We start from the raw sequence: 14,535 nt of genomic DNA on the forward strand, positions 1-14,535 counted from the left end.
TCAACCTTTCCAAGCATCAGGGTCTTTTCAAATGTGTCAGCTCTTCTCATCAGGTGGCCAAAGTATTGGAGTTTTAGCTTCAACATCAGTCCTTCCAATGAACACCCAGGACTGATCTCCTTTAGGATGGACTGGTTGGATCTCCTTGCAGTCCAAGGGACTCTCAAGAGTCTTCTCCAACACCATAGTTCAAAAGCATCAATTCTTTGGCACTCAGCTTTCTTTATAGTCCAGCTCTCACATCCATACATGACTGCTGGAAAAACTATAGCTTTGACTAGACAGATCTTTGTTACTAGTAAAGTAATGCTCAAAATTCTCCAAGCCAGGCTTCAGCAATATGTGGACCATGAACTTCCAGATGTTCAAGCTGGTTTTAGAAAAGGCAGAGGAACCAGAGATCAAATTGCCAACATCTGCTGGACCATCGAAAAAGTAAGAGAGTTCCAGAAAAACTTCTATTTCTGCTTTATTGACTATGCCATAGCCTTTGACTGTGTGGATCACAATAAACTGTGGAAAATTCTGAAGGAGACACACACATAATATAGCCAAATATTAATATGGCCTATCTTTGTGTGGAGAACAGTTAACAACATTTTTATGACATATTAATAATATTATTCTTTAAAATTCATAATCTGTCCTATTAATTCTAAAAAATATTACATTATTTGAGAGAGAAACATTAGAAAATATCCTATTACCTAAAATAAATCTATAATATTAAATATAGTTTAACTGATTATATAGAATACAAATCTATACTATTAATAGTTACATTTTATATCCAAAATTATGCACATTTTCATAAGAAAATGCAGCAATCTAAAAATGTATTTCAAACAAAATGTATACTTTGCATTATAAAAATCATGAAAATCCTATAGGTATGGATGTATACACATTAGACTTCCCTGGTAGCTCAACTGGTAAAGAATCCACCTGCAATGGGAGACCCCTGGTTGATTCATGGGTCAGGAAAATCCCCTGGAGAAGAGATAGGCTACCCACTCCAGTATACTTGGGCTTCCCTGATGGCTCAGTTGGTAAAGAGTCTGCCTGCAATGTGGGAGAGCTGGGTTCAGTCCCTGGCTTGGGAAGATCCCCTGGAGGAGAACATGGCAACCCACTCTGATATTTGTGCCTGGAGAATCTCCATGGATAGAGAAGCCTGGTGGGCTACAGTCCATGTGGCCACAGAGTCAGAAACACCTAAGCACAGCAGCAGAATATGTATATATATTCCCATCAATGAGTCTGATCTATATTTTGTCAAATATTATTTTAGGATTATTCTACACTTGAATTTAGATAGTAAGTGAAAGTCTTTTACTTTGAGATAAATCATCTATTTCGAGGAACTAAAGGATTTATATTTTCTTCTTTTTTGTAGCAAAATCAGTTGTAGTTTATTTATTCCTTGATCATATATACTTAATGTCAAACCCAGTTAAAATAGCATGAGTTTGTATATATATATAAACACATGTATTTTCCCCAATACTTACAATGTTACTTCACAAACAGATCACACAGTGACTTGCTTTTCAGACTGTAAGACTTGCCATGTAGACTATAAGGCTGAACTTTACACTATGTTGTATTTAGATCTATATATTCTTTTCACTTAAGTAAAATAATAGCAGTTCACAAATACACACAAAAAAAATCTCTAGGTACTTGATTAAAAGAAATCTAGAGTTGTAGGATATGAGGCTAGGTATATAGTTCTGAAAGGAGTTTGCAGTATGTGATTGTTCTTATTTTCCTATAACTGTCTTTTTGTTTTTGTTTAGTCGCTGAATCATGTCCAGCTGTTTTGCATCCCCATGGGCTGTAGCCCACCAGATTCCTCTCTCCATGGGATTTCCCAGGCAAAAACACTGGAGTGGGTAGCCATTTCCTTCTCCAGAGGATCTTCCTGGCCCAAGGATTGAACATGTGTCTCCTGCATTAGCAGGTGGATTCTTTAACTGTCTTTTACTTTTTAACATATTATTACCTTTTATACCTTGAGGCCAAGTATTTTGAGAGCTAGGTCTCCCCCAGGTTTAGCCTTCAATACAGGCAGGATCACTCTCCCTGCAGATTTTTCAGTGTGTTTTTACTCTGTAAAAAGTTTTCTTTCTTTCTTTTTTTTTTTTTTTAAACAAAGGAGATTATTAGTGAAAAGTGAAATCAAGGAAAATGCATTGAGAGGAAAATAAAGAAGGAATCACTGAAGGCAAGCTGTTGTTGGAGGCTTGGCTTTTACGCATTCTGACTGATTTTTCCATTAGCAGGAGAGAATCAGCAACAGAGGGAGTGATGAGAAGACAGTCACTGGCATCAGAGACGAATGACCTTCAAATCATTAATCTCCCTTCCCAGAACCTTTTATTGCACCAAACTCTTCTTATGGAATTTTTCATCTCCATGTTTCTAAGTGTGTAGATAAGCGGGTTGAGCATGGGGACAATAATTGTGTAGAAGAGCGTAAACACTTTATCTTCTGGTAATGTTGTGGCAGGTCTAATGTAAACAAAGATGACAGGTGTGAAAAAGAAGATCATGGACTGTGATGTGGGAACTACAGGTTGAAAGTGCTTTATGGTGGCTTTCTGCAGAATATTTGCACACATTATACAGAATCAAAATGTAGGAGGCCATCAAAACCACAAAGAGCACCAGTCCCATCAAGCCAGAATTGGCAATGACAAAAAAGCCAATTTTGTGTGTATCATTGCAGGCTAGTTTCAACAAAAGATATGCATCACAGAAATAGTGATCTATTTCACTGGGGCCACAGAAAGGTAAAACAATCGCAAGAAGAAAGAGACCAAGAGAATGAAGAAGTCCCCCTGCACATGATGCTATGAGAATTGAGTGACGTTTTTGCCTGTTCATGGTGATGGCGTTGTGGAGACGTTTGCTGACGGCCACATAGCGGTCACAGGCCATCCCTGTGAGGATGAAGACCTCAATCCCCCTCCAAAGAAGTGGGTGGTGAAAAGCTGTGTCATGCAGTTTTTATAGGAAATGGCCTTTTTCTCCATCAGTAAGTCAGTCATGAGTTTGGGTGTCACAGTGGAGGTGTAGAAGAGATCTGAGAGTGCAAGGCAGTTAAGGAAGAAGTACATGGGCTGGATGATTAGCTGACTGCATGTAATAGAAATCACAATGATCAAATTCCCCAACCAAATAGCCAGGTAACAGAATAAGAAAAATAAAAAGCAGAGGATCTGGACTTTCTTGGCCATAGAAAGTTCTAAGAGGATAAATTCAGTAACATTATTTCTATCTTCCATGATCTGATGTTCAAGAAAGTTATCTGAAATGACAAAACCAATGAAACGAATCATTGATGAGAAAATGGAAACCTAATATCTACTTAAAATGGCACCAATGGCTTTTTAAAGACAAGTTATTTTGAGACCCACTGAAATCATTTTCATTTGATACGAGTCTTTTGAATATCTAGTACTAATATTCTTCTAAGAGCTAAGAATACAGTGACAAATTAGACAAAGTTCCAGTTTTTATATAGTTTAAATTATTTTGTGAGGAAGCAAGGAATTATATTTGTCAAGAATTAAAAAAAAAGAGATAATCTTAATAGTGTTAAGTAGGGTGACATATAATGTGCCAATTTAGGATGTAAAATAGAGGTAACTATAGAATTTGCTTGATTAAGTGGTTTCTAATGAAATCACAAAATTGGTGTAGGGTGTGTGGGTGGGTTTTGCAGTGCTGGCACAGAGTCAATGTTAAATAAATATCAATTAAATAAAAATCTGGAAAGTGAACAATGTGCTATAATTTTGAAGGAATAATACAATAAATAATCATCCTTTAGTCAGGTAATTCACGATAAAACTGAAGAACAAATCATTTTTATGAGTGGACTCATAATCCTTTTTGACTTTTAAGTTAGTTAAGTTGCTCAGTAGTATCTGACTCTTTGCGACCCCGTGGACTGTAGCCCACCAGGCTCCTCCGTCCATGGGATTCTTCCAGGCAAGAATACTGGAGTGGGTTGCCATTTCCTTCTCCAGGGGATCTTCCTGACTCAGGGATCAAACCCGAGTCTTCTGCATTGCAGGCAGATGCTTTAACCTCTGAGCCACCAGGGAAGCCCTTTTGACTTTTAAGAGGAAATAATTCCTTCATGTGAAATACTCCATGAAACTTTCATATTTCTTAAACTTTATTTGTAGCATCTCTAGGTTAATATATTTACAACTCTGCTTTTCCTATTTATCTATATTTATCTTGCAAGATTATTTCCTCTTTCAAAATAAATTAACATTCAGAAGTTATTTGAGTTACATCTTATCACACTGTAATTATAGTTGCCTAGTTTAGAAATAATATACTGAGAAATGGGCTCCTCTAATTCCAAAATAGTTCCCCCAAACACAATACAGTAAACAAGATGTAGCACTTCTTCCCTTAATTTCTTAGAGAATTCACCCACACAATCTGCATGACTATATAGAGGAATCTCTTCGGTTCTCTAAAATAGAAGCAGTTATACCTGTATTTATGTAATCATCTGGTAAATACACTATGTAAGTAGGCAAAATAGCTAGTTTTTTCCTCCCACTTTGTTGCTTAATTGCTCATTCCCTAGGATCCCAGGCTCCCATTCATAAAATAAAAGAAATTAGATAATCTCTGAAGATCTCCCCAGATTCCAATAATGTGTGACTTCTGATTCTCCATGAATTTGGGGAAGACATCTGTTTACCTCTCTCCTGCCTTCCCTTCTCTGCTTGATACATTGAAACTATAAAAAGTAACAAATACAGTGGCAATTTCATTACAATTCCTATGCCTCAGTTTACTTCTCTGTAAAATCAAAGTAAAGATAATATCTCTTTATATGGTGATTTTTTGAATAATTAGTTTCTAAATATGAAATTTATTAAAGCAATATCTGGAAAGTTCTATATACTTAATAGTTATTGGCCATCCTCAACAATTACCAAGGGCTTCTGTGGTAGCTCCGATGGTAAAAATCTGCTTGCCATGAAGGAGACCAGGGTTCAATCCCTGGGTTGGGAAGATCTCCTGGAGAAGGGAATGGCTACACACTTCAATAAATATTTTTGCCTGGTGAATTCCATGGACAGAGGAGCCTGGTAGGCTACCATCCACGGGGTCACAAAGAGTCAGATACAACTGAGCAAATAACACACACATGATTGCTAACTATAAGATCAAGGCCCCAGAGAAAATGTAAGTACACCATCTCAGGAACTGTACCTTGTACTATCCTTTCCTGAACAAGATAGGAAATATTATTAATATTAATATCAGAAACTTCAGAGATAAGAGTTGTGTTCAGACACAGCTCTGATACTCAAATGCAAGAGTCTTCACCTCCTTAAATACTTTTTCCTTCTTCCTTAAAATAAGCATGCAGTGCCTAATTCACAGGATTACTGTGGAATGTAAATACGCTTACATATATAGAACTTGATGCTCAAAAACATGTTAGTTTCCCCTCCTTCCTCTTGGAACCCCCATAGTGTTATAAATTTAGGAGGTCCTCACACTATTTGAGTGGTAGTAGATTCTAGTAATTAAGGTTATGAGTTCTGGACCTACATAGAATGAGATACTGGCTCCAAAATTCACTTGGAGCATAATCACAGATAAAATATATAACCTCAGCTTCTTCATCTATAAAATGAATAATACTGTAATTAACTCTGAGATCTGCTGTAAAGATATGATGAGTTCACTTATATAACAGCTTAAGAAAGAAACTGGTATATATTAAGATAAAACATTTAGTAAATATTCATTGTCATTGACATTATATTTGTCCTATCAATGGGTACACTGTATTATTCTTACTATGTATTTTGAATCGCTTATTTAAAATATGTAATATTGTAACATGGGATAAATATGGATAAGACATAGAAGAGTTTCCCTGCCGTAAACAATCTGCTCTTTCTTACCTGAAGGCTGGGGTTGCTCACTGTGGGGAAACATCCTGTCATTAAGCCAAATCGTTCTCTTTGGTCTGGGTTGAGCTGACTTTCCACATTTCTGAAGATAAATGTACTGCTTATTTCAGCCAGTTAATACTTTTGTTTTCTTTATTTTGAATTAATTAACCTTATTGATGGACAGAGAGGCCTGGCGTGCTGCGATTCATGGCGTCCTAGAGTCGGACACAACTGAGCGACTGAACTGGACTGAGTGACTGAACTGAACTGAACTGATCTGAATTAGACAGATATTTATGTTCCCCTTTGATAATTTTTCTTCATCTCAACTAAGGAAAAAGAAACCTACCACTTAAATACTGTCCATTCAAATAGCTTCTTTGAAAATTTCATCATATATTTTTGCTTCTGCATAATCTTAGAAGCATACTGGTATTTTGATTTTAATTTTTTTTAAATATATCTTCAGTTCCTTCACTGCAATACTGTCCACTTATCTGCTGGGTCAGTGCATTCTTCTTCATATTAAACTTTTTTCCATAATGGAATCCAAAGAGCTAATAATATGATTAAAATTTTGAAATATGAAAAGACAAATAAATCTATCAATATTTTGAGAGCTGCTGAGAGACATGGCACTGATAATTTTAAGGGCTCATGTACAAATCACAAGTCATGATAGTTGAAGCCAGGTTTTCCCAAATAGTAAAAATAGCATTTTAAAGTTTCTGAAATTTTTCAAAGGTTAGTTAGAAGGCTTATATCATAAATACAATCAGAATGATTCAAATATTCATTTTAAGGAAAATCACTATTATAATTACGAACTGGACTTAACTTATCAGCTGCTTAACTCATCAGACAGATTTCTTATAAGATGAGGCTTCACACCTAAGATAAAGTCAGAATTTTAAAAACTGGAATTTCCATGCAGTAATCCATCTCTAATTGCATATAATCTTACAAGAGAACTTGTGAGTTCCACTGTTACAGATATGTTTGGTAAATTGAACTAATTTTGATATTTTTTTTAGCATGCAGTTTTTTCACTTCTAAAAAATAAATATGTGTCTCTCTGATATTTTGCCTTTGTCTCTATAGAAAAGTGACATATATACATATATATGTATCAGTTCAGTTCAGTAGCTCAGTCGTGTCTGACTCTGTGACCCCACGAATCACAGCACGCCAGGCTTCCCTGTCCATCACCAACTCCCGTAGTTCACTCAGACTCACGTCCATCAAGTCAGTGATGCCATCCAGCCATCTCATCCTCTGTCATCCCCAATCCCTCCCAGCATCAGAGTCTTTTCCAATGAGACAACTCTTTGCATGACGTGGCCAAAGTACTGGAGTTTCAGCTTTAAAATCATTCCTTCCAAAGAAATTCCAGGGCTGATCTCCTTCAAATTGGTTGGATCTCCTTGCAGTCCAAGGGACTCTCAAGAGTCTTCTCCAACACCATAGTTCAAAAGCATCAATTCTTCGGTGCTCAGCCTTCTTCACAGCCCAACTCTCACATCCATACATGACCACAGGAAAAACCATAGCCTTGACTAGACGGACCTTTGTTGGCAAAGTAATGTCTCTGCGTTTGAATATTCTGCTTGATGTTAAATTGGCATTTAAGGAGAATTCTGACAAAACGTGTAATATAGAAAAGGCCTCAATATCTCTAAAAATATAGAAATTTCCCATCAGTATACTTTGCCAAAGATGTAAATCATAGCTTCAATTTCTCAATTTCTACCTAATAAATAAATATGCCAAAGTTCTTAATTATATTTCCCTATTGCATCAACATCCAAAGCACTGAGATCAGACATGGGACATGGAGACTATGAGGAAATGGAGTATATAATGACTATGGACATGGAGTATATAATGCTCATTTTTCAGGACAGGGCAGAATCAGTTAGCTGAGGGAGACTGAAGTGAGCTGCCATGGGAAATACTGAGAACCCTACAGCTAGAATTAAAAGTTCAGCGAGTAGACCCAGGATTTAAGACTATTCTTCCTGGGGAGGGAAAAAAATCAGCTTGTTAGTGCATTATAATTTCTGGCTGATGCCTGGAAAAGACTCCTATGCTTTTTTTTTTTTTTTTCCAGGAAGCTCACATACCCCAATTTATCTTTATAAGGCGAACTCCTTTGTAAAAAGATATGCTTTTTTTCTGATTGAATTTTCCATATGTATATTTCAGAAAATATATTTTAGAAAGAACTATAACAAAAATAAAATGGTCCCATAAATTTATTCATATAAAAATATTTACTATGTCCTAATTCTAAAAGGTCTGACTTGGACAAAACTTACTATGGAGAATGCATTTGTTGTTGTTCAGTCGCTAAGTTATGCCCCACTCTTTTGCAAACCCACAGAATGTAGCCTGCCAGGCTCCTCTGTCCATGGAATTTTCCAGCAAGAATATTGGAGTGGGTTTCTGCAATATGTTTCCTTCTCCAGGGGAACTTCTTGACACTGGGATCAAACTCACATCTCCTGCATTGGCAAGTGGGTTCTTTACCATAGAGCCACCAGAGAAGCCCTAGAGAATGTATTTAGTGGTGAACAAAACAGCCTTTGTCCTCAGTGAGGCTGGAGACTAAGGAAAGAGACAGACAATGAAATAAACAAGAAAGTAAGCAAATGTATAATTCCAAATAGTGTATTTTGAATAAATGAATAGGAAGTTGTGGGTCATTTCTTTTTAATCTATACAAATTTTAATCTATAGACATTTTAGTCAAGTGTAAATCTTGGATATTCTTACATTATACAGACATTTATTCCTTAGTTGCCTCTTGAATTTTACTTTATGTAATTCCATAAGACAATTGTATTTTCTAATCCATTTTTTTACCTGCAAATGTAGTATTTATATTTGTTGAAAAGTTGAAATCATATGACTGAATTCATATTTTTAAAAATTTACTTAATCTTGTTTGTCTAAAAGCTTCTAAGATCTTTTCATGTACCATTGAATTTTTTAAAACAGTCAGTGGGTATCTGTGAATGGATCTATTTCTATAGTTTCTTTAAAGTTTACCATTTGTAAAAGGATACATTTTAAAAGAGAATATTATTGAATTTTATGCAAATGATGAATGGACACATGTCAAAGATTCTATTGAATTTATTATTAATATTTAATGTAGAAACCAGTAAGATGTTACCATCAGTTCAGGCAACAGTTCACCACATATTTATCGTCAGTAAGGGGTGCTAAAATGAATTTATAAGTTGATGCAAAACTAGTCAAGTATCCAAAGGGCTGTCATTACTTGCATTTCACCTGACACAATTTGAATTTCTATGGCCAGACATTGTTGACATTGATATTATTTTGTGTGAGTCAACTTCTCTATTTTGAGTTGTAAAATGTCTTAGCCAAAAATAATGAAAGATAGGTAATAACCTGAATGCAAGAACTAGTAAGGTCACTCACTAAATTACAGGGAATCTCACTGCTCTTTCTTGGTATTATATGTGCTATTAATGACCCAACTGAAGAGAGAAATATGGCTGATGCTCTTGAGAAGCTGAGAAGGGAGGAGATCACAGTGCAAAAGTGAAGGAGTTAAATCATAATTCCCTAGTTAATGATTAATATTGACAATGAAGTGTTTGCTTGCTTATCTTATTAAACTATAGTTTATTTACAATGTTGTATTGGTTTTGGGTATATAGTCATGTGATTCAGTTCATATATATGTGTGTTCATATGTATGTATATTTTCCATCTCAGATTACTTTTCATTATAGGTTATTATAAAATATTGAGTATAGTTTCCTGTGCTATACAATAGATCATTGTTGTTTATCTATTTTATATTTGGTAGTCTGTATCTGTTAATCCCAAACTCCCAATTTATCCCTCCCCTCCCCCTTTTTCTTTTGGTGACCATAAGTTTGTTTTCTGTGTCTGTGAGTCTTTTTCTGTTTTGTAAATAAGTCCATCTGTGTAATTTTTTTTTATAAACCACATATAAGTGATTATATATTTGTTTTTCTCTGTCTGACTTACTTTACTTAGTAAGATAATTTATTGGTCCATCTATGTTGCTGCAGACTCCAAGTATTTTAATAATCCACATTCACAACTTTTGTTCCAAGAATAAAAGTAAAACAGAAACATTTGTGTTAATTTTTGAAGTTTTATTTGTCAATAATACAAGTCTGGTTGGTTGGAGGATAGGGCTTCTGACGCAGAGGGAAACTTTGAGGGTTGGCTGGTCTTATTAAAGACCCTGCTTATTTCACACCAGAAAGTGATCTTTCACTTTCCTGCTCTGTTATGTTCTCTGACATGTATACTGTGCATGCCCTATCCAGGAGTTTTCAGAGAGCTGTCAAGAAGTAGGTTTAAAACAACAACAAGCAAATATGTTAGGATCTTTCTATAAGAATTTCTAGTACATAATATTTTTAGGTTTATTTGTTGGGCATTTTCAACTGAGTCATAGAACTATGCTATTTTTCTTTTTTATATTATGAACCCATCTTAAGAATCCTCAACATTGACAACTCATTTTTATCTAACCTGGCTCTCTCTACAACTTGAAAATAAATTCTCATGCAAGTGCATCATATCCACGAAGTTTTTTAAAGACTTTTGAGATTCTACCCATTCCTAATCAGTTATCTAGTGGCCTGATCTTGCTCCTAGTCATTTCTGACATTGGGCAAAGGTGCTTAAATTCCTACTGGAAAAACTGCTATTAACTTGAACAGTGCCAAAGATGTGATCATTGACTTTGAGTGATATTCTCCACTTGCCCACTCTAAGAAAAGATTAATTTCACCAGTAATAGGTGCCCATTGCACACTGTGCTGTGCTTAGTCACTCAGTCATGTCCTACTCTTTGTGACCCCCTGGACTGTAGCCTGCCAGGTACCTCTTTCCATGGGGATTCTCCAGGCAAGAATACTGGAACAGATTGTCATGAGCTCCTCCAAGGGATCTTCCCACCCAGGGATTGAACCCAGATCCCCCACATTGCAGGTGGATTCTTTACTATCTGAGCCACCAGGGAAGCCTAGTAATAGGAGCATGACATTAATATGAGCCCCATTCTCACACTCTCACTGCTGCAAATGAAAGTTATTATCAGAAGGGTTACATTTCTGATGCATAACAGGAGACTGGGCAATAAAATAGCTCATACGTGTTGAGCACTTACTGTGTGACCAAGCAGTGTTTCAGTCCTGCACATACCCTCACTAGACTGTGTGCTAGGCTATTATTATCACTTGATGGATGGTTTGTTAAGCATATGTCCTAGTCCTCATAGTTAGTAAGCAATTCCAGGTCCAGAACACATGCCCGTAACAAATATACACTATCAGGTGCTAGAATTAGCCAGAGTTGCAGTTCACGTTTACACGGACAGAGTTGGGAAAGACAGTTCCTTTGAACAAAAGAAAAGAGATTGATGTGGGACTTAGGTAAGAGTACTGGTGTTGGACATATGAGAAGCTCCAGATCGCCATTGGCTACAAAATTATCAGAGTAGAAAGCTATATTTTTAAGAAATATAGTTGCAGGTCCAAAATTTGGTCTTTTAGAATATTCTTTAAATGATGCAAGTAAAATGTTGGAATTATCTTCTAAATCATTGCTACCTGGGATTGGCTTTATTGACTAAAGTCACATACAAGAATGGGCTGTATAGGTTCTCAGTGTTGATTTGTATTACATGATGCCTTTGATAGTCTACTGCTAAATATCTAAATTGATTACACAGCCAAAAGATCAGAGGGGAAGAGGAAATATAAATAATAAAACAAGAAAACTAGAAAAGAGCACAGCAGAGTGTGGGTAAATCCAGGGAGTTGTAAGCTTTTGCTCGTACTTAAATCTATATATTGCTAAAACAAAATGAAACAAAAAAGCATATAAGGCAAGCATTATACATTTTAAAGTCTTCATTGTAGAAAATCCATATATTCAACCAAGTTCAGTGGTGAAAATCAGAGGTATCTTTTAGTTCATTTTCTTTTTTACTGCGATATGGCACCAGAATTTCTTTATGTCATTCTTCATCTCCAAGTTTCTCAGTGTGTAGATTAGAGGATTGAGCATGGGAGCAATGATAGTATAAAAAAGAGCAAACACTTTGTCTTCTGGTAAAGTAGTTGCTGGTCGAATGTAAATGAAGAATAAAGGAACAAAAAAGAGGACCACCACAGTGTTGTGGGAACTGCAGGTGGAGAGAGCTTTGCGGCGGTTCTCTACAGAGTAGGACCTGACAGTGGACAAGATCACAGCGTAGGATATCAACAAGACCACAGAAGTCACCAGGCCCAAGAGGCCCGAGTTAGCAATGACAAGGAGACCAATTCTGGTGGTGTCAGTGCAGGCCAGTTTCAGCAAAGGATACACATGGGCCACAGTAGGGTAAAAAGATGGCCAGGAGAAACTGACCGAAGGAATGCAGGAACCCCCCAGCGCAGCAAGCAGCAATCATGGCAACGCACTTCTGTCTGGTCATGATCAGAGTGTAGAGCAGAGGTTTGCAGATGGCCACATAGTGGTCATATGCCATCCCTGTGAGGATGAAGACCTCAATCCCCCCAGAGAAGTGCATGGTGAAGAGCTGTGTCATGCAGCCATGGTAGGAAATGATCTTCTTTGCTGTCAGCAAGTCAGCGATCAACTTGGGAGTCACAGTGAAGGTGTAACAAAGGTCTGCGAGGGAGAGGTGACTCAGAAAGAAATACATGGGCTGCTTCACAAGTTGACTGGAGGTGATAGAAATCACGACAAGTAGGTTTCCAATCAGAATTACAACATAACAAAGTAAGAACAGTAAAAATCAGAGAATTTCAATTTCCTTTTTCTGAGAAAGTCCTAAGAGAATAAATTCTGTGATGTTATTCCTATTTTCCACGACTCAGAGCAGTTTGTAGCCACTTGAAATTAAATAGTTATCAATCTTTACAAATATGTAAATACAATGGTGTATATTATTCCTTGTCATGGGCATTTTAAAATGGAAAGCATTCAAAACTTGAAGAAAAAGATTTGATTTTTATTTTGAAAGGCTTTCCTTGCATTCTTTTTGTCCCTCTCTGGAAAATATTAATCCCTGATAAACAACTTTGATACATGATTTTAAAACTAACCATGTAGAATGCAGCATATTTATGCAACCATTCTATTAGCATGTATTATCAAACATAACTGGATAATATGCCCTGGTTGAATTCAAGAAATGGTACTGTAGAAAAAAATCAGTCATCCCTTTCCTATTCTCACTATTTGTTATTGAGAAAATAGACACAGAAATGAAACCTTGAGAGAAAATAAAAAAGCACTTATATGTGGATAATGTTATATGTGAGAAATTTCCTTCCATCTATCCTAGGTGGAAATGTGATAAATAGAAAAAATCAACCAATTTGGAATCATGAGGTATATCAGTTCAGTTCAGTTCAGTCGCTCAGTCGTGTCTGACTCTTTGCAACCCCATGAATCACAGCATGCCAGGCCTCCCTGTCCATCACCAACTCCCAGAGTTCACTCAAACTCACGTCCATCGAGTCAGTGATGCCATCCAGCCATCTCATCCTCTGTCCTCCCCTTCTCCTCCTGCCCCCAATCCCTCCCAGCATCAGAGTCTTTTCCAATGAGTCAACTCTTCACATGAGGTGGCCAAAGTACTATATACATGGCGAAAATCAGCTATATATCTGTTGTACCTAACTTACAAATATTATTAATTTACAAATGTGCTTAATTTACAGATAGAATATTATATTTTATAGTCAAAAGGATAACAAGCAAAGTATAATTACCTCTATTTTTTCAAAAGGTATCACCTCAAACTTTAAAAATATTTGTCTTTTACATTCAGTAAGGCAATTGAGGTTAATAGTAGGTTTCACTTGAATTTTAGTCTCATACAGTGTCTTACTCACTTGCATAAATTGGCTTCTTTCTAAGCGATGTACTCAGGCTGTTCAACTCTTCCCAGTAATCAGTCATCCTGAAAACGTTTGCTTCTTTCTGTTCCTATATCACATGTCTTAGTATCTCAGGCTGGCTTTTCTCTCTTCCATTCCCATTATTTTTACCTCCTCCTCCTTCTAGTCACTGCTGTAAAGTAATGTAAAACCAGCTCTAATAATATGCTCATAACTATTATGCCTTTGAACAAACCAATACCTTTCTCCTGGCAGAAGTTCAAGAAGCATAGACTAGGGAGAACTACTGAGAATTAATCATCCCACTAAATCACACCAAAATTCTCTACTTCAACTATACAAAACACAAGGCCTTAGTATTTAAAATATTTTATTTCATTTACTCCAAACTTCAGAACCAATATATTCACAATTTATTTTCAAATCTGTAATGCTCCTCTCCTTATTTTTCATTTTCAGTGAAATTGCCATTCAAATCTGTGTACATAAAGTAGGGTTTGGAAGAGAAAAACTGCAAATCTATCTAGTGTATAAGAGTCAACATCAGTGGTCACAAAATGACATTTAAGTATGTAACAACTGAATAGTGAAGAGAGGATATTTGTAGTGGTCAAATAAACCATCTCATTCAACTAACAATTACATTTTAGGCTTTTAAA

General features: G+C 36.2%; 2 pseudogenes; both read right to left on the minus strand.

The window, feature by feature from the left end:
* Nucleotides 1–2,348: 2,348 nt before the first annotated feature.
* Nucleotides 2,349–3,317, minus strand: LOC113894763 (annotated as a pseudogene).
* An 8,616-nt stretch (nucleotides 3,318–11,933) lies between these two features.
* On the minus strand, nucleotides 11,934–13,937 carry LOC113894764 (annotated as a pseudogene).
* Between the last annotated feature and the right edge of the window lie 598 nt (nucleotides 13,938–14,535).

The sequence above is a fragment of the Bos indicus x Bos taurus genome, chromosome 6 (assembly GCF_003369695.1).
Source record: "Bos indicus x Bos taurus breed Angus x Brahman F1 hybrid chromosome 6, Bos_hybrid_MaternalHap_v2.0, whole genome shotgun sequence".
NCBI lineage: Eukaryota > Metazoa > Chordata > Mammalia > Artiodactyla > Bovidae > Bos > Bos indicus x Bos taurus.